Below are 21,732 nucleotides of genomic sequence, written 5' to 3'. Positions count from 1 at the left end.
TGACAAGCCGCCCGAGGTGTCTGCGCCGAGCGTGGCCACACTGATACAGCTTTCTAGGAAATAGCCTGGGAGGGGGAGGGGAAGGGAGGGGGGCGAGGGAGGGATTAGGTTTGGCTCCCCCCCTCTCCCCCTGCGCAAACAACACCACCCCTTCCTTTCCCCGGAGGCCCAAGACTTCCACCCTGTGTCCTTCGCTTTGCATCCTCGCCGACCCCTCCGGGTTCACGCCTCACCCGCCAGCCAGGGCTTTCTCCCCCGGAGCGGGATTGCGGTGGAGACGCTGCCGGCGCAGTTGGCTCTGACATGTGCTCAAATGCATCCCCGGGTCAAGGCTGCTTTTACAGGGGATATGGTGGCGTTTCCTCACCTCCTTCCTCCCTCCACCCCACCCCCCAACTTTCAGTGTTATTTCACTTCGGGGGGAAGGGGAGAGAGCCCGGCGCCCCCAGCAAGTTGGTCGAGCTGACACGTGCAGGGAGCATGGCGTGGGTCAGGGCTCGGGACACACCGTGGTCGGCCGAGCACCTCCTTCACCGAGAAGGGGGGCCCGAACCCGGGCGTGGAGAGCTAGCGGGGTGGGGGGGGGCTGGGTGAACTGTACACTTGGTTCCCTGAAAGGAGGCGGGGGAGTGGAATAGAGAAGGCGGGGAGTGAATAAACCAGAGGTGCTAGCGATTAACTCGGGCCCCGGGGCCAGCCCCTTTAAAGGAGGGTGGGGCGGAAGGGGTGGGGGGAGGGAAGGGGGGGATATCGCTTTAAAAGGGTGAGTAAGAGTTTGGGGCGCCGTCTCCCCTCCCTCTATTTGCATAGCCAATAGCTCTGGGGCTCCTGCTACTGCGCGCTGATTGTTACCGGGCAGATTACTTTTTTCTTTTTTTTCTTTTTTTTTTTTTTTTTTTTTTAGTAGGACGCGTTCCCCGCTACATCAAAAGGAAGCCAAGGGAGGGCGGAGGGAGAGCGGGGACTGGGGCGGGAGAGGCCGGGGTGCCTGCGACCTTATCAATAGCCGAGGGAATTAGTATCCAATCTACCGTAGGTAAAGAAAGGGGAGGGAAGGGGGAGGGCGAGGAAAATGTCTAATTGCTGTGGAAGCCATTAGCTTTCGGGAAGAAAAAAGCTCACTGAGAAACCCAAGTTGCAACTCAAAATGAAACAGTCCTGCGCAGCGATGACACTCAGGCTGAGTACAGTGTTCCTCGGAATAGAGTCGGTCCCTAACAATTACCTATTGATTTTAGTCAACTTGGACTTCCCGACTCAAGCTTGAGTCACTCCGGATAAATATATTAACTTACATTTTAAGACCCCATAAAAGAATTACTCAAACTTCACCTCAGCCACCTATGAGCCGTTCAAAGAAAGCTGCTGGGGAGGTGTGGGGGGGGGGGGGGGGGGGGGGCGGTGGGGGTGAGAGAGGTATTTTTAAAGTATAAATCTAGCCCGACAGGCAAGGACAGAAGTCGGCGAAGGCTTCCAGCCTCTTGACATCACTTGATAACTAACCCAGCACGGTCTTCTCTCCACCTCCCTGCAGGAAAAGCATCCCCAGCCCTGGGGCTCCTGAAGTGGGGAGGAGAGGGGGAGGGGAAGAGGCGGGTGGTCGTCCTCCGGGCCTGGCCCACCCTGGGGAGAGAGCCTGGGTGGCGACGTCTCAAATCTCGGAAGCGAGCCGAGGGCCCTCTCGCCCCTTCCCTCCCCTGTACCCCCACCCCTAACCCCGTCTGGCTTCCCAGAGAAATTCCGGCGGGGCGCGGGACTGGGGGAGCTGTAGCCGCGAAGGGGAGGGGCGCAGAGGGGCGCGGGCGGATGCCCCCTCTCCCCGCGGCCTCTCCATTCACCCAGGCCCACGAGCGTGGACGCTTCCCGCGTGGCAGGCTCGCCTCAAGTTCCCCCATTCACTTCCCCTTCCTATTACGGACTGTTCCCGAACATTAACCTCGCATCGAATCCGTCCCCCAGTCGGGTTTCAGTCTCCAACGCATGGGGTGGGGCGTGAGAGGGTGCGGAGGTTGGCAGGAATGTCTCCGGGAGGCTTGGACTAGAAACTGAGTTTTCCCTTTTGGTCGCCACTCCGACCATGTGTTAAAACCTTAATTTTTGCTTGTTAAAAAGCACTGCGCCTAGCACGCGGGAAAAGGCACGTTGCCTTCTGGGCAAACGTGCGCGTTTTCTTTGAGTATAGACTCAGGTTTAGAGAAAAAAAACGCAAGCTCCTGTGCTCTGACTTTTAAGTCAAAACTGGTCACTGTGGAAAAAAAGGAAAAAAAAAATGTTGGTTCTTCCTTATCCCTTTTTCGCCCTCAAGAGAAAAAAAAAAAATCCTGTCCTTTATGGGATCAGTGATAAACTTTAGTGAACATAAGTTTTATTGGACTTTTATTCCCTTACGTGCCGGCTCCCCACCCCCTATTCCCCGCGTTTTGGAGTTTCGGTTGGAAAGTGTACAAAACCCTGTAGGTGTAGGGTGCAGCCGGGTGTTGGGTGTTTATAGGCACATTTCTGCAGGAACCTGCAAACGCTAAGCACACATACTCCGAAGCTCACCTGGCAGATGCCGGCGGGCCAGGTGATCACGCTGTCGGCTCAAAGCTTGAGAGCCGCGCGAGTTCGAGCCCCGCTGCCTCAGCGCAGGGGCGCTCGGGCAAGGTGGGGGGAGGGGAGTGAGTTCAGGCTCGGGAATGGGGACCACCGCCCTCCCCCTAAGTCCTCCAAAGAGTTGGGCTGGGTCTGTGTTTCTCCACTGAGGGATGATCAGACAATGAAAACCAAAAACCCGACGGTTACTTAAAAGTAGGTGGCAAATGTCCTAGTCTCAGCTCCTGGCTCCCGGGATACCAGAAAAGAACTAAAGAAGGTACAGAAAGAGAAATGGGGGGGGCGGGGAGACGGGGGTCACAGGAAGGGAATGAAAGCGAACTGGAAAAACGTGCGAAAGGAAAAGGACAGGTCGGGACGGAGGGCACAAGGCAAGGAAGGTGGGTGGGGACAAGCCGACGCAAGGCTTCCCAACGCCCGGGCCCTGGGACTCCAGGTGTGAATACGCTTCCGGGACCCTGTCGTCGCCCCCCCCCCCACCGGTCGCCTCTCTGGGGCGCTCGGGATCCAGCGGGGGGCAGCGTCGGGCCCGGCCTGTGTATTAAGACTGCCCTTTCGGTGTGTTTCAGCTCGGACCGGGTCTGTGTGCCTGAGGCAGCAGATGCGATAGGCGTGGGTCAGGAAGGCTTGCGCCTGCCGTCTGTTCACCCACCTAGCATCTCACTCCCCTCCCTTGGAAAAAAAATAAAAAATAAAAAGACCCGAACTTCCCCCTCTTCCTGTCTGATTCAGCTGCAGGACACGCCTCACGAGGCCGAAAATAGCTCTGGAAATGCATTAGCTTTATAAAAGTGAATTTTCCAATAAGATTTGGGGCGGGGGGCGCCTGGCTCGCGGCGTCGGCGGGGCCCTGCCTCCCCGGAGGAAAAGGAACCGGCCGTCTCGGTGCTTCGCCCTCCCCCCGGCGCGCCCGGGAGGGGGCCACTGGGCGGCGGAATCGCGCCTCCGCTCGGGGAGCCACCACGCGGCTTTTTCGCGGAATTTTGACGTCACCCACACGTGGGGGGAAGGGGCTGGGAGAGCGAGAGGAAGCGGCGGGGGAGGGGGCCGGCGGGCGGGGGAGTGGCGCGGGGCGGCGGCGGCGTGTCCGGCACCTAGCAGTGGGAGCGCGAGCCGCGGGGCAGGTCCGCCGGCCACGCTCGGCCCCGCGGGGCGGGAGAGGCGGTGCGGGCCTGCAGGCGGGCCGGGACTCCCATCCTCCTTCCGCACCCTCCCCTCTCCGCGCGCCCGCCGCCGCCGCCTGCCACCCCCTTGGAGTTTATTTTTTCACTTTGAAATCGGGAGCAGCTCTTGGCTGCCGAAAAGGCTCATTTCTGGGGGTCGTGGTCCAGTTCCGCTCCATATCGACATCAGACTGAATATCGCGATTGCTGGTCGCGACGCACGGCCACTCAGCTTTCGACCCTGTCTCCAGTGAAGGAGACGGGAATGTGTTTTTTCTGTTCGGGTCCTGAGTTCTGCGTTTACTTTCACACCAGGAGTTTTTTCACGCGCTACATATTCCTCCCCGCCCCCCGCCCCATTCACTATTTAAACACCAGCTGCGTTGGTTGATGCTCTAATAATTACATGTAAGATCTATCTCCCGAAGATGGATATGAGCGATATTGGATGAATTTTACTGTGCGAGGAGAAAGTCCGTCTAGAAATCTGCTTGTCCAGAGAGTTCCACAAATAGACGGGCAAAAGTGCAGGGACTCCCCTCCCGCTCACTGGGTACCCATGTGGTGTCCGTACTCATGAAGAACCTTCTAGACTGCAGGAGCTGGAAACCCCAACTGCAGAGAGAGCCCATGCACCTTCAGTTTCTCCTAAATTTGGGCAAAGTCTTTTTAATCTTTCAGTCTGGGGGGTGATATCTAAAATATGTCATTTTCTGAACCCACAGTGACAATTCTGATTATATGCTGAAATTTACAAGGAGCAGTAGTGGGAATGTTTGGGAAAAAGGAGTAAATGTGAACTGGCTTTTCTCGCAATGAGGTAGACTGTTGCAGGAATCAGATGCAGAAAGCTGGGGGCTTCTTTGAAAATGTGAATTTGAGGTGGAATTATTTGTTTCAAATGTAAAGGAGAAGCTTTCTCTTCCAATCAGATATGAAGTGTAGAAGTGTTTCTTTTTTAAGATGACAGAGTTTGATTTTGAGTATTCCTTTCTTCATTCGTTTTAGTACATTCCCTCTATTTTTAACTTATTATTTATTTCTTTTTCGTTTAATGGTTGTTGATCTGACCCAAGACACTGTTTTGTATCTTTTGAAAAAGAAGAAGAGTTAAAATTAGTGGTAATGGCAATACTTGCTGTTGAAGCTCAGTCTGAGGGAACTGTATTTAAGAGGGCTTGCTTTTTGATGCCTGGTTTGATGGATACTTGGTTTGTGTATACAAAGGTAAAAAAAATAGAATAAATTATTTAAAAAAAAAAAGGAAAGAGCCAAGGGAAGTGTTTTAAAAACTTAAAAGATGAATGTCCTTTAAATTTTGCTCCTGCTTAATTTCAGACACCTAAGTTGTGGGAGGTCAGGTTAAGCACTTTGTAGATCTAAATTCTTAGTAAAATGTCAAGACTACCCCCACCAGAAATTTTTTTTGAGCAGTAGTCATTTTTATTTGTTTTCTAAACACTTCAATTTTGTCCAAGTTCATTCATTCCCTTTTAAAATGTCCACGTTCCGGGTGTGATTGAATATTCTTTTGATTTCATGGTTTTATTCAGCTGTGTATCAGTTACAACCAAATTGAAGCGATATAAAATATTTCTAACAAATATTCCTTATTTCATATTTTATTTTGCAATCTTTAAACACAAGGATTGCCAGCATCTGTTAGTATAGTTTATAACATAATTCTACAACATGCTGAGTTCATATTCTCCAAACTTTTATGAACTAATTAATAAAAACCGGAGAAATAGTTTTCTTGTTGGGGCTTTTTGGGGTTGTTGTTTTGTTTTGTTTTGTTTTGTTTTTTGCTGGTGGCAAATTACAGGAGGCAGATTGAAAATTTTTCTAAAATTATTTTCTTGGTGGTCCTTTTGTTGGCATAAAAAGGAATGAGTTTTAAAATGTGAAGCAGGTTGTTTTTAAAATTTTGTAATCTTCAAAATGTATACCTCTGGAGAGATACAGTCTTTCTATTTTAGGGTTGACCTGAAAGCAAGCAGTTTGTATAAGTGTGTTAGACAATCCAAGCTAGGTTGGATTTAGACTCAGGAGGAATGTATTTCCTCTTTGCTCAGTCTTAAGTAAGGGCATCTGCTTTTACATGAACTTGAAACAAAGTCTGCGCCTATACATTATGTAAACAACTTAGAAAAGCACAAATCCAGAGCAGAGGGGTTTATGTGGAAGGTGAAATTAGAGCAGAAAATCCTAATTTATTTCTGCTGTTAGTCATCTCAGTTCATACTTTCATTGTGGTCCCATTAACTGTAAACCAAATACTTCTTTCTTTGTGATGTACAGAGGTGAGTTCCTTCAAACCCTATTTAGTGATGATGGTGATGATGATTCCTCTCTCTCCTTTCAATGAGTGTGTGAACCTTCACATTCTTTTTCTTTAAAAATTGTCATCAAATTGGAAGAAAAAAAATTATGAATACTACATTAAGTTTTTGTCCTGGGAAGTAACACCAAAAGCATTCAATTTTGCACTTTTGAAAATAAAAAGTCACCAAAATTTACTCTACCTATTGCTTAGAGGGAGAAAAACACACACGATTAAAAAGGAACAAGAAAATTCTTTTGCCTAACTTCCAAATGCTTTCCTTCATCATGCCCACATGTTTCCTTTTTGAGACCAGCCAGTCAGTCCGTCAGGCAAATGCAGAGACCCAGGACCAAAAAACTCTTTCCTGGTGTCAAGGAAGATGTCCTGAAGCAAATGGTTTGGGTTAGTCTACATGAGGTTTCAGATGAAATGTCTGACATCTGGCCACCAATTATTTCAGGATCATGAAACATTATTTAAAAAAAAATATTTTGAGAGAAGGGAGTCTAGACCTGTACAGGCCATTTTGTGTGGGGGTCTTCCTGAAATCATTTAAACTCAGGAAATTTAGTTGTATCAAGTAGCAGTGCGTGAGATCTCTACTGTGTAATTCTAATAAACTGGGCAAATAGTTTTTCTACCCCCCACTTCTAAATTTATATTCTTCTAATTCTTCTCTTTTTAAATAAAATGGTGTATCTAATTTAAAATTTCCCTAACAAAATACTGAATAAGGCTCAAATTTACTTGCCTTTATACAAGAAAAGTTCATATAAATACTCTTTGTAGTGTAATTACCAACAATTTTTTGTCATCCAGCAGATGATTTAAGTAAATCAGTAATGGCACTCCAGTGAAATTGGCTCATTTGGGATGAAAATCATACTTAGCTCAAGAAACCAAAGTCTTACCTTCCATTTAGATACTTAACACTTTACCTAGGCTGCCTGTATGTTTCACTGAGTGGAAATCTTTCAGCTTTAGGAAAGCCTTGTTCTCTACTATGGATTAGATGCAGTCTTGCTTGGAAACAGGCGAATGTACTATAGGACCTCATGATATTTTGTCCAGTCACAGAATATGCCTCTGTGTTTAGGAGTCTGTGATTGAAATTCTATATAGTATCCATGCTGAGTGATCACATATGTGTTAAACTGATAACATCATAGGTCTGTGCACAGATACATCAAAGCAGGTCAGGGGCATGCTTCAGATTTGTAAGGTAGAATTTTAATGGTTTAAATGGAGGAGTCAAATATGCGGAGATTTCTGTGCTTTGAAGAATGCCTTTAGCTTTTGTGATGTATTCCTTCATTTTTTAAAGTGAAAACTGAGTCCTTACCATGTGCCAAACAGTGTGCTAGGCATTGGGAATGTCGTGGGCATAATAGTTGGACACTCAATGAATGTTTTGGAAGGCAGGCAAAAGGGAAAAAGAGTTGAAGAATACAGTCCCTAACCCTGAAAAGCACATTTTCTAGTGATTAAGCATGAGAAATGAGTGCTTTAAATATAATAAAACTATAGAACAAAAGGCACAGAATGAGATGCCATGTTTTACCCATCTTACACAACCTACTGAGCCAGGGATAGGAAATTTAGCTTCTCTAAAACTCGGTCCAGTCAAGTAGTTATTACGTGAATTGCACAGTGTTTTTTACAATGTTCTTAAATTATTCTCAAATTATATTCTTAATTTGTTTATACTCTGTTGGGACTAGTTGGTTGGATGTCTGGATTACATGTTTGGGGTTTGGTTAGTCCTTTTAAAGTTGCCAAAGATGGAGCTGCTTTCTTGGTCCATCTGAGAGCATTCCTTTCTTAGAGTAGATGTATTTCCCAGAGCATCTGTTTCTCGTCTGAATGAATCCTCCCTGAATCCGACAGGGTATCGATTAGTGTTTCACTCTTTTGGTTAGGAAGTGGAGGTCAGAGCAGATCATTTACTTGTCCCAGAAGTCCTCCAGACACTGACAGAACAGAATATAGACCTCTAATTAGTAGCTTGGATGTCTTCTAAAATTGATGCAGAAAATATTGTCCTTGCCACAGCATCATGTTGGTGAAATGGCACTAGGCTAGAATTCAGAATATTTGCACTCTGGTTCCTACTTTACTACGAAGCAGCACTGTGACCTGCAGATGCCTTAAATGTTTCTATTTCTGAAGTTCCTCATCTACAAACTTAGCTAGCTGTAGTAAATGATCACTAAGTTCCCCTTCGGCTTTAAAATGTTTGTTATGTCCCCATGGCTTTATCATCATCATCATCATCATCATCATCATCACCATCATCAATAGGAATTTTATCTTCTAGCATCTTTTATATATTTGATGTTTTACATAACAATTCTTAAATTGTGAATTGAGGCATAGTCTCACTCCCTAAGTATCTTGGGAGATGTTAACTCATCCCAGATCGGAACCTTTTAAATTCTGTTCCCTATATAGGTGGGCACTTGGATGCATGTTGCCAGCCAATAGAGAATGATGTTTTCATAATCCTAAATTGATAGAATAGGATGGCATTCTTCAAAAAATATATGGAATGTAGGGGTGCCTAGGTGGCTCAGTTGGTTAAGCAGCCGACTCTTGATCTCAGCTCAGGTCTTGATCTCAGGGTCGTGAGTTCAAGCCCTGCATTGGGCTGCATGCTGGGTGTGGACCTAACAAACGTGTGTGTGTGTGTGTGTGTGTGTGTGTGTGCATAATGAAAATATATATGGGGAATGTAAAAATATATGGAATATATACTTGTTCCAGAGTGCTTAAGTGCAGAGTGCTTACCCAGAGTGCTACACAGAGTGCTTACCCAGCACAAGGGGTAAACCAACCAAATGCTTTATTCCTACAACTCAAACACAGCCCCCATTTGAGCACATATAAACATATAGTTTTGCATGGACCCTAATTTGCATGTCCTTCTTTAGGTGACTAAGTGACAGCTCAGAGCCTTATGGGCATCTTTAAAAGAAGCATTTTCTAAGCTAATGGAGCTCATGTGCATCAGGTGGCTACTTTGGTGAAAAGGGATTACAGCAAATTTCCGGAGTCACCATCTTTACACAGGACATCCCTCCTTGCTTTCTGGCATGTCCTAATAAACTAGGAATAAGCAAATAAAACTTTCTGCTGTGTTCCGCTTTTCTTCATCACTTTTCATTGCTTTGAACATGTGAGAAACTTTATTCATTGGGATTCTTTGTACTCCAATGAAATCTACTTAGATTTAAATTATTTGCTTTATAATATTATGTGTTTATAGACATGTTTCCTTCTTAAAATGTGGCTACAGAGAGAAACTTGAAACTTGTGATGAATAAACAATTACACTTGGAATAGTTTCTAGACAGTGTTCTACATTATTTTTTTAATGTATGATATATGATGTCATGAAGAGAGCACTGGACTGAGGGATGGAAGAGGTGGGTTCTAGTCCCCGTTGTGCCACAAACTGTGTAACTTGGGGCAAGATTTATATGGGATGACAACAGTTTAGGGTTGGAAGGGAACTTCGTGGGTCTCTCAGTCTATACCCCATCTATCACAGAGGAACTTCTTTAGTGTCCCTGCCAGATAAAGATGATGCCTTTGATCAAACATTTCTGCTGATGAGAACCACATGTCCTATAAGGTATCCTCATTGTCTATTATATGTATATACATTGCTTTCTTAGGTTGAACAAAATACTTCATCAGCATCTAAACTTAGCAGCATTGGTGTCTACTTACTATTGATGGGCCTTGAACTAGGTCCTTTGCTATATAGACTCTTCCTAAGAACCATGTACCATTAGGATCCTGAAGGATGATAGGTTAAATGACATATTGAAGGTCACACAGCTAGTTAGGGGCCCAGAACTTTCTGCTGCCTGGCAATCTCTGCCCACAAACGGTATCTTTGGCCACTGACACAAGGCAGATTGACCATCTCTGTCATTTATGTTGACAGTTGGCCAGATATTAGAGGATGTCATCCCTTCACCCATTCTCCCCCAGGCTAGACTACCCTTTCTCTTCAGCTATTCAGTTGGATGCTGGCCCCTCATTAGCAGGCTGTCCTCCTCTGGATCTGACTACTTTGCTGATATCCATCTTAAAGTGTGGTACCTTTCTTAATGTGTGGCTAATGAGAAAGAACAACATGGAGCAACTTCAGAAATCTGCAGACCATTAAAATGGTTACAACAAAACACACTAGGGCCATGGACCGCCATTTGCCTCCCCTCACCCGCTTTTCTGGTACCACTTTTCTGGCATCCCCAGTGCTTTTGAGGCAGACTAGTCTAGACAGGAGAGAGAAAATGGTCATCCCATCTTCTGGAGGCTGATCTTATTAATGAAACCCAAAATTTCACTCCATTTTCTCATCTATAAATTGGATAAATTAAACTACAGATGATCTTATCTTATGTTTTGTAGCCCTAGGGAACAAAACTAGTGTCTCTGATAAAACAGTAGAAGGAGGAAGATTTCTGCTCATATAGTGAGCTTTCTCTGCAATCCATTCCAATATGGCAAGGGTTACTGCCAGTGATTAAATAAAGGGCCTCATTAGGGCTGTTACAAGAGGATTGATGAATCACTTATTTGCTCTGAGCCTAGGTTTCCTCATCTGTAAGATGGAGATAATAGTATCTACCTAGCAGAGTGGTTGTAAAGAGTAAAGACAGTGTGCTTAGCCCAGTACTTTGGCGTAACGTAAATGCTGAGATCAAGTTAAGCGAGATTTATTATTATTGTCAAACTGTACTATGTCATGTTCTCTCAGAATTGGTTCAGCTCTAGTATATGGGATTATTAATGTATTTCATACACTCTATGAAATCATGAACATTTCTGTACCAGATCTCACCTCTGGGGTGTCTCAACCCACTTTTTACCACCACCATGGATCAGTTACTCAGTGGCTGTTGCCAACATGTTTTGATCACAAACTGGTCCATCCTAAACTCCAAACTATCTTGTCCTCAGAGAGACATATACCAAGAGGTAATCTTATAACCTGAATAGAAAGGATAGGGGAAAGCCCAACCACACAATCACAGAAGTGGAAAGAACCTTACACATCAAGTCTACCAAAGTGAGGTAGTTGGTACCTGGAGGAGCATTGTGTATTTTAATGGTTTGAGGTTTATTTTAATAGTATTAAAAGAAAATGTAACATATCAAACTCATAATTTGGCAAAAACTATAGTAGTGTTTAGAAAAAGGATCAAATTTTTAAAAATTAAGTTGACAATGTGATATATAGATATGGGGGTTTAAAAATCAGGAAGGTTGTATACAAAAATTAAAATTTGGGAAACTCCAAACCTAATTCTTCCTTGGAAAACTAAGGGATAGCAGTTCAGTTACACCCACATACATATAGGATGTTAGTGACAGTGCTGGGACTAAGGTAGCAACCCTCATTTTAAAAACTAAAGAAGTTAAGGCTTCGCATGGATCTTTTCATTTAAGCTGTATCATTACAATTTCCCTAATCTTCCTGTTTCTTCTGTCAGTATTTTATTGTGTTTCCAAATTTATTATGTTCTCCAACTGGCCTTAGATACTTATTGCTCATTTTAATTTAATTTTTTAAATTTTTATTTATTTATTTGAGAGATTGAGACAGGGAGAGCAACAGAGATCACGAGCAAGGGGGAGAGGGAGAAGCAGGCTCCCTGCTGAGCAGAGAGCCCGATGCAGGGCCCAATCCCAGGACCCTGGGATCACGACCTGAGCCGAAGGCAGATGCCTAACCCAACTGAGCCACCCAGGCACTCTGCTCATTTTAATTTTAAAGATTTTCCCTACTTTGAACTTATGGACTGGGTGCCTTGTTTTTTAACCAGTCCATAACTGCCTGTGACTTTTGCCTCTCCAAGTAGGATTTTCTTTTGTCCTGTCACCTTTTCCAACTTCTCTGCCTTTTTAAAGGCAGAGAAATGTCATTATTTGACTTATTTAGCAGTTTTCTGGGAAAGCTCCAATCTCAGGGTTTGTCATTATTTCACCTGACTCAGAGCTTGCTCTCCATGAACAGCCTTATTCCCAGCATGTTTGTCCAAAACAATCAGTGGCAGTTGTTTAACATTTAACAGTGGGCAATACCCATTGGGGTTAATAAGAGGCTGGCTAAAAAAATTAGAAGGAAACACTGGAACATGTGCTGTCCATAGGGACTTTGAAAAGCTCTGACATGTTCTTGGGAACCCAGAAGGCCACATTCATGTGTATATGGCTTTGCATGTGCTCAGGAAACACCTGAGAAAGCCCTAATTACTTGCCACCAGCTGATCTTGAGCCTCTGTGCAAACAGAAAGCTAAGGTAGAGTTTTAAACTGCTTGTCAGATTGTTGAAGGTGTGCCCACACATACACTAGAGTCCCTTGGTAAAGGCTCAGAGACATATTGGTTCAAGGCATTTAAGGAAATCTTTGTCTAATCATTATTTGACCATGAAGCAGGCTAAACAGAGACTTCCGTGGTTGGGCATGACCAAGAATACAGATTTTACAGAATTAGTCCAGGAAAGTCACTAAGTAAACAAACAGCAACAAAAACAATAAACCTAGTAGTGCATGTGTGAGAGTGGTGGTGGGGGGATCTGATTTGCAGAGTTGCCACCTTGTATTATTTGAAATGTCTAGTTTTCAGTAAAAAAATTATGAGACACACAGAAAAACAGGAAAATATGGCCAATACACAGGGTTAAAAACAATCAATAGAAATCATTCCTGAGGTAGCCCAGATATTACATTTATTAGACAAAGATACTAAATCAGTTATTTAAAATTTAAATATGTTCAAAGCACTAAAGGAAACCATTTCTGAAGAGTTAGAGTATAAAAAATAGAAAATATCAATAAAGAGAAAAATTATTAAAAAGAACTAAATATAAATTCTGGAGTTGAAAAGTATAATAACTAAATTGAAAAATTCACTAGGTGGCTTCAACTACAGATTTGAACTAACAGAAGAAGGAACCAGTGACCTTGAAGATAAGTCAACTGAGATTACCCAGTCTGAGAAACAGAAAGAAAAAGGAAATGAAGAAAAATAAGCAGTGTCAAAGACCTGTGGGGTACCATGAAGTATACCAACATTCACATAATGGGAGTCCCAGAAGGAGAGGAGTGAAAGGGGCAGAAATAATATTTGAAGAAATAGTGGCTGAACACTTCCCAAATTTATTTTAAAACATTAATCTAGGGACACCTGAGTGGCTCAGTCAGTTAAGTGGCTGCCTTTGGCTCAGGTCATGATCCCAGGGTCCTGGGATCAAGTCCTGTATCAGGCTCCTTGCTCAACAGGGAGCCTGCTTCTCCCTCTGCCTGCCACTCCCCTGCTTGTGCTCTCTCTCTCTCTCTCTCTCTCCCTGACAAATAAATAAATAAAATCTTTTAAAAAAAACCATTAATCTACATATCCAAGAAGCTCAACAAACTCTAAGTAGAATAAACTTAAGGATAGCCACACCTACACACATCATAGTCAAATTTTCAAAAGACAAAGAAAGAATCTTGAAAACAAGAAAAAAGCAACTCATCATATACAAGGGATCCTCAATAAGTTTAAGAGCTGACTTCTTATCAGAAACCGTGAAGGCCAGAGGCAGTGGGATAACATGTTCAAGGTGCTAAGAAAAACACTGTTAACCAAGAATTCTCTATCTGGCAAAATTATCCTTCAAAAATAAAGGAACAGTTAAGACATTTTCAGATAAACAAAAACTGAGAGAGTTTGTTGCTAACAGATCTTCTGTACAAGAAATACTGAAGGGAGTTCTTGTGGTTTAAATGAAAGGACACTAGATAGTAACTCAAATCCACACAAATAAATAAAAAGCACTGGTAAATGTAACCACATAGGTAAATATAAGAAGCCATATAGATGTAGTTTTTTTTTTTGTAACAACTTTCTTCTACCTAATTTAAAAGCCAACTGAATAAAGTAGTAATTATAAAAGTGTGCTGATAGGCTTATAGTGTATAAAGATGTAATTTGTGTGACAATAATAGCACAAAAGAGCAAAAGGGAACAGTACTATATCGGAGAAAATTTTTTGTGTACTATTGAAATTAAGTTGATATTAATCAAAACCACATTCTTTTAAATTAAAATGTTAATTGTAATCCCTAAGACACCCACTAAGAAAAGAATTTTTTTTAAAGGAAATGAAAGAAAAATGAAACAAGAGAATTTAAATAGCACACTAGATAATACTATTTTACACAAAAGAAGACATCAATGGAAAAATAGAACAAAAAAGACATAATACATATAAAAAACAAATAGCAAAATGGCAGATGTAAATCCTACCTAATCAGTAATTACATTAAATGTAAATGTACTAACCACTCCAATCAAAAGGAAATGATTGGCAGAATAGATAAAGAAACATGATCCAACCATATGCTCTCTATGAGAAACAAACTTTAGCTGCAAAGACACAATTAAGTTTAAAATAAAAAGATGAAAAAACATATAGCAAACACTAAAAAAGAGAGCTGAAGTGGCTATACTAATACCTGACAAAATAGACTTTAAGACAAAAATTGTTAGTAGACACACACAAGAAAGAACAATTTATAATGATAAAAGGGTCAATTCATCTGAAGACCTAACAATTATAAATATATATGCACCTAATATAAGAGTCCCCAAAATACATGGAAAAAAATCTGTTTTGTATTAAGCAGAAACCTGCCCCCATTGCTTTTACTCTTCCGTCTTATTTCTGTCCTCTGGAGCCTCACACAAAGTAGATCTAATCCCTATGTGACTTGAGAATTTTTCAGATGTTTGAAGCCAACTCTCATGTCTTTTCTCACTTTTAATCTTGTAATGCAACCTTTATCCTATATATATATATCATATATATATATATATATCTTTAACAATTTGGGTATGTTCTCTAATAAAGAAATTTACTGCAGTGTTAAGAGTGGAACCTACATTCATAGAATTTCAGAGTTGGAAGGAAACTAAGATTACTTTTTCCAAACCTCTAATTTTATAGATGAGTAAATGGGAGCCCAAGCTGTTTAGATCATTGAACTGGTTAATGGCAGACCAACATCCATAATCTTGATTTCCAAACTCCTCATCTAATGTTGGAATAATCCAACATTCTCCTCATATGATTGTTTTCCCCACTTTGGATGCTAAAAAGTGTTGCTGGCTCTGGATGAGTGAGCAGCTAACTAACTTTTCTTTCTTCCCCCTTCTTTCAGTGGAATTTGGCATCCTTCATCTCAAATTTGCCATAGAAGAAAAAAAGCTAAGAGTAATGGAAGGAACTACACTGGGTATTAATAGACGTGGATGCTCATATGTTTTTGGTCACTAACCAACTTCTGAGACCTTGGTTAAGTCACTCCAAAAAATAATAAGAATTATTATCTGTTCAACATCTATTATTTATGAGGCACTATGCTAGGCACTTTACCCACAAGCCTCTCTCTATATAAGTGTTCAAATATGTCTCCTATCTTGTCTGTAAAATAAACAGGTTGTGTTACATGTTGTCCACTGTCTCGTCCAGTTCCAGAATTGAGTGATTGTGAGGAGGTATCTTTATTAGCATAGCCTTCTAGTTCCCAAGGCTCCAACTTTCTCCCTCTCTTTCTTGTTTCCTAGCTGGCAGTGTAAGGTCACCATTGAATAATTGCTCTAGACTTGTCACTATGGTGACTCCCTGGGTTGTGGCTTCCTACTCTCTACTCTTCCAAAGGACTTTCCATTTTCCACAGGAATTGGCTTTACTCTCACTGGTCCCTTTCAGGGTTTCTAGTATTGTATTCTCTGCCCCCTTCTCTCTTTAGATTCTCCTCATAGGCCTTTGATTCACTCTGATGGCTTCTTATTTCACCTGTGGGCTCAGAGAAGTCAACTTGGAAAAGGTCACTCAGCTTCTATATAAGTAGCAGACTTAGCTGTCTGATGTCATTGACTTTGTTATCTCTGCTATGATTCCTGTCTCTAAAAGTTCACTTGATCTAGGGGCACCTGGGTGGCTCAGTCAGTTAAGTGTCCAACTCTTGATTTCAGTTCAGGTCATGGTCTCAGGGTTGTGAGATCGAGCCCCATGTCACACCCAGCATGGAGCCTGCTTAAGATCCTCTCTCTCTCTCTCCCTCTCCCTCTGCCCTCTCCCACCCCCAAATAAATAAATAAATAAATAAATAAATAAATAAATAAAACTTCACTTGAACTAATTTTTTCGCACTTGCTTAAGACCTAACTCAAGCCCTGTCTTTTCCATCATCACCTCACTCTGGCCAAATGCTCTTGCTTCTCAATTTACCTGGCATGTGTTATCTGCACCACACAGCCTGTTCACCTTGGGACTTATGCTTTGGGGGACTCTATGGTTTAATGGTTATGAAGGTGGGGTCTGGAGTCAGTGGGCCAAAGTATGAATCCTGGCCCTACTGTACAACCTAGGGAAAATTATTTAACTTCTCTAGACTTCAGTTTCCTCAACTACAAACTGGAGATGTTGGTAGCACCTACCTCATAGGGTTCTTGTGCAGAAAAATGTGTAAAGACAAGTAGAACGGTGCCTAACGCAGGAAAGAAGTACTCAATAAATTGATTCCATCACCAGATGTAGGGATGAATTCACCCTCACTGGCTTAAGCTGATCAACATAATCCCACTGTTTCACCAGAGTGATTGAGTTAGGGATGAATATGTGAACTAGACTAGTCTGGAGGAACTTTGAGGACTGTAGTTTGATGATGTGGTCTCAGGTGTGAGAGTGGAATTGCTGGGGCCATTTTTTTCTACTAGCAGGAAGCCAGCCTGAGAACAAAGCTGACCCATATAGTACAGCAGCGCTAAGAAAGTCACAGAGAACTGGACCCACAGCCCTGATCAAGTATCTCTTGAAGTGCCTCAACCTCTTAAGTTTTCCATTGCTCCAGCCAATTAAAAAATTTAGTATTTAGGCTACTTTATTAGTTTTTATTTAATCATTTCAACTAAAAATATCCTAATTCATACTCCATATTATTATTATCACCTTCCCATGTGTATTCAACCCTTTGTCATTAGATTGTAATGTCCTTTGAAACAGAAACTAACTAAGTACTGTGTTGCCATGCCACTTAGCATGGTGCTATCACATAGCACGTTCTCATTCACCTATGGTTCATGCCACGGTATTTGTTCTCCCTGGTATTTATGGACTTTGAGCATCTATAAGGCAGAAAGGGAAGGTGGCCAGAGTCCCAAGTAGAGTGATTCCCTGTTGCTTCTTATTGCACCATAATAATAAGGAAGTAAGAAGTGCCTGGGTGGCTCATTCGTTAAGCGTCTGCCTTCGGCTCAGGTCATGATCCCAGGGTCCTGGGATCGAGCCCCACATCAGGCTCCCTGTTCTGTGGGAAACCTGCTTCTCTCTCTCCCACTCCCCCTGCTTGTGTTCCCTCTCTCGCTGTGTCTCTCTCTGTCAAATATATAAATAAAATCTTTTTAAAAAAATAAAAAGAAGAAAGTAAAATATTTCATAGATTAGCTAAACCTTAATAAGCTCTAGGCATAGTACACACAGAATCGATCTTTTTTCTCTTGGTCACTTATGGCTACTATTATTATGCCCTGTGTTAACAGATGAGAAACTGATGCTTGGAGAGGTTATTTAAGTCATGTAGGTCACTCGGCTTCTACATATCCTAAGTTAGGATGCTGCACTCAAATACCTGTATCCATGTCTTTAAGTTCTCATTCCAACTTACAGCAAATAAAACTAGAAATCGTAGATGATGTGTTATGGGTGTGGCTTACATATAAAAGATGATGTAGAACTCTGTATCAGACCCATGCTAAAAAAAAAAAAAGAAGAAGGCTTAGGACTGGGGTACCTGGCTGCCTCAGTCAGTAGAGATTGCAACTCTTGATCTCAGGGTCGGGAGTTCAAGTCCCAGGTTCGGTGCGGAGCCTACTTATAAAAAACAAACAAACAAACAAAACTTGGGGCTGATATCAAGAGATTGTAAATAAATGCACATCAACCTCAAAGAAATATTTAGGGTACATATGATTCATTTTTTAATGATTTCTCCCAACATTTTCAGAGAACCCATTACCTGCTCAATCGCATCACAGAGATCTTTACTTTTTGGGTTTTTTTTTCTTTTGAGTAAGAGTTTAAAACTTAAATAGGACCATGCCAAACATACTGTTCAGTAACTTGATATTTTGCAATTAACAATAACCTCTTGGAGTCTTTCTATGCCAGTCCATATAGATCTACTTCATTCATTGTAAAGATTTTTTTTTTAATTATTCATTTGAGAGAGAGAGAGACAGAGATGGGGAGAGCACAAACAGGGGGAGTGGCAGAGGGAGAAGAAGAAGCAAACTCCCTGCTGAGCAGAGAGGCTGACGCGGGGCTGGATCCCCAGACCTGGAGGTCATGACCTGAGCCGAAGGGAGATGCTTAACCATCTGAGCCACCCATGCACCCCAACTTCATTCTTTGTAAATGCAGAATGGTTTTCAACAGTAAGAATGTATCATAATGTAAGTACTTACAATCGGTAGGCATTGGGACACCCTCCCTCACCAGTTTTGCCTTTATAAAGAATGTTCCATCCAGCATCATTGTACTTGGTTTCTTTGAACATTCAGGTGTCTGTGGGAGGAGAAAAACCTTGGGGTCTTAATTCTATAAATTAAGTGGTCTGAGATAGAAAGTGAACATCTTGAAGTTCCTATCTTCAGCAAACTTGCAGTCTACAGGGGATCAGACACATGCACACATAGTTTTCACATTAGTATAAGGGAGAGGGGGTCACCTCAACGTTATGGGAGTGCAGGAAGAGACAGAGTAAGGGGTTCAGTTGAGTGGATGAATGACAAGCCTGCGCGGAAGAGGTGACACTTGAGTCTGGGCTTGGAGGATGAGAAGGTTCTGAGGTTTGGTCGCTTATCTTCTTACCATTGCCTGGCAGTGTGCCTGTTCTTTGTCTGGACTCTTTGTTAGATCATTTGGTTAGATGAATAGTAGCAGAGATGGAAGGGAAAGATGCTCTGACAAAGCTCAGGAACAAAAGTGGGAAAATGCATGATGTGCTCAGAGGGCTAAGAGCAGGCTGGTGGGGCTAGAGCATCTGGAGAACTGGTCACCTCGGGGGGAATGAGGGGATGGAAAGATATCAAAGGCATGGACTAAAAAACACCAAAGAGGGATTTAGGTTTGCCTGGAAGAAATTTTTCTGCAGGATGTGTGATGAAGATTGGGTAGAAAATTTAAGGACAGAGCAGACAGCTCGCTGATTGGGATGATAGGAGCCAGATAGATGGATCCATGTTGTTCCAGGTAACCCAGCAGCTCCAGGTTTTACTGAATCTGTTAGTATGGCAGTTTTCATGCTTCACGTTTGGGGATTGTTTCTGCTTTGCACTGAAGTGAAATAGCTATGTGGGAGAAAAACTGCAAGGTTTTAGGAAAAAAACAAAACAAAACCCTACCTACTTTTAGCTGCCACTGTGTCCACATCCATAAAAATCCTCTCTCTGCCCCATGGATTTCAAAATGCACTTTATCTCATTTGTTCCATAAAACATCAGATGCAACTTTAATGGCCTAACCCCAAAAAGATAACTTGACAGCCCTCAAACATTCAGCAGCATTCCAAATAACCTTTCGCTGGAGCCAGCCTTCTCCGGGGCCATGTGGATGTCAGACACACACAACGTGAGTCACGCTGACATAGCTGGGATGCCTGGATTGCGATGGAATCCCGGAGGTACCAATCGCAGGCCAGAGAGCCGCCATTGGCTGGAAGAAACAATGCCAGAGTGTTCACATCTCTGCAGAAGGAAGGGTGTTGATGGTGTCAGGAATGACGATTGCAGCCAGAGGAGGACCACGCCCCTGAAGCGGGATGGGCACAGGTTGGTAAGGCTGGCCCACTGGGCAGATGCATTCCAGAGGCTCAGGCCATGGTCACACCCTTCTTTTCCTGACCGCCCCCCCCCCAACCAGGAAAATGAAGAAGGTACAGATTTTTCCCCAAAACGACTTCCTGAACAGAGTACCCTGCTGTCTTCGGGGTTTTAGAAATCCAGAGTCAATAACCATCGCCAAAATGTATGAAGCACCCATATCTACCAGGCACTGTGCTAAGGTTGAATTCTCACAACTCCATGGTGAGATAATTTTCACCTTTTCCATTTTACGAAGGAGGAAACTGAGGCTAGGGAGCATTAAAAACTTATCCGAATCCCACAGTCAGTAACTGGCAGACTCGGGACTTGAACCAATCTTTCAAAAGCCAAGGCTTGGGCTTCTGAGCACAGCATTCAAAGCCACGTGGCTCGTCCTAGTGATCTGTGTCCCCCACAGCGGTTACCCTCCCAGATGGTGGAGCTCTGAGTGTGCGGCAAGCAAGAATTCTAAAGAGGATTCTTTTTACTCCCCTGGTTTCCTGGGGGTCGAGTAGGCGTGTTTAAGCGTGCTATTCATTCCGCACGACTTTACTTCCATGACTGAGCTGTGCGAGGAGACCCCGGGCCAGGCCCAGTGAGGGAGGGCTTCGATGTCCCGGATGTGGCAGCTCTCTGGAGGGGCTGCAGACTGCAGGCAACGTGGCAGGCGCCTGCACTGGGGAGGCGGAGGTGCGGGGATTCTTCTATTCTCTAGTGAGTTTGGTCATCACCTTTCTAGCCAGGGTCTGTCTGTGTTTGTGTGTCTCTTTCTTCAAAGATTTCTTTTTTCTTTATGGTTTAAGCCTTTTCCTGCCATACTATATGCCAAGTATGGCTCTAAATCATTCACAGAAAGCCGTTCGTATGGTCCCGTAGCAGTACAACGAAGTGGATACTATTATTATTCCCATTTTCAGAAGATGAAGAAACCGACCTTTAGAGACATTAAGTGATGTCTCCAATGTCTTCCTTGGTTCGGTACCCTGCTGTCTTAACCATAATAATAACATTTTACTAATAGTGCTTCTCGGGCGCCTGGGTGGCTCAGTCGGTTAAACGTCTGCCTTCCGCTCAGGTCATGATCCCAGGGTCCTGGGATGGAGCCCCGCATTGGACTCCCTGCCCACTGGGGAGTCTGCTTCTCTCCGCCCCTGCTCGTGCTCTCTCTCTCTCTCAAATAAATAAATAAAATCTTTAAAAAAAAAAAAAAATAGTGCCTCACTCCTTTCAAGGCACTGTTTCAAGTACTTCTTTTATAGTAACTCATTCAGCCCTCACAACTCTATGATAAAGACTACTATTAATAAATGGGTAAACTGAGGCACAGAAAGGTTGTGTCATTTGCCCAAGCTCACCCAGCTGATAAGAGGCAGAGCTGGGATTACATTTGACTGCTTACATTTTGTGATAAAATAGGAAGACATGCCTCAGTTTCTGTTGGCTTTCCTCTTGAGCTCTCTTGTGATAACTTGGACCAGGAAGCCAGGGTGCTGAGAATAGAGTCTCTGAGCTGGACTAGGAGGGGGTGCCAGTGACGGCTGCGTCCCTGCACCTCTGGGATGGGGGCGGTGGAGACTGCAGCCGCAAGCCAGAGGCCCTGCCAGGAAAGGCCACAAAGCCCACTCGTGGGCTGGCACCCCCATGCTGGGCAGTGCACAGGGACGAATCGTGGCTTCTAGAAGACCAGCAGAACATGGTCTTTGGGAGGGGAGAAAACCC

Source organism: Phoca vitulina, unplaced genomic scaffold (assembly GCF_004348235.1).
Source record: "Phoca vitulina isolate PV1807 unplaced genomic scaffold, GSC_HSeal_1.0 scaffold59, whole genome shotgun sequence".
Lineage (NCBI taxonomy): Eukaryota > Metazoa > Chordata > Mammalia > Carnivora > Phocidae > Phoca > Phoca vitulina.
Note: the sequence above shows the minus strand (reverse complement) of the source record.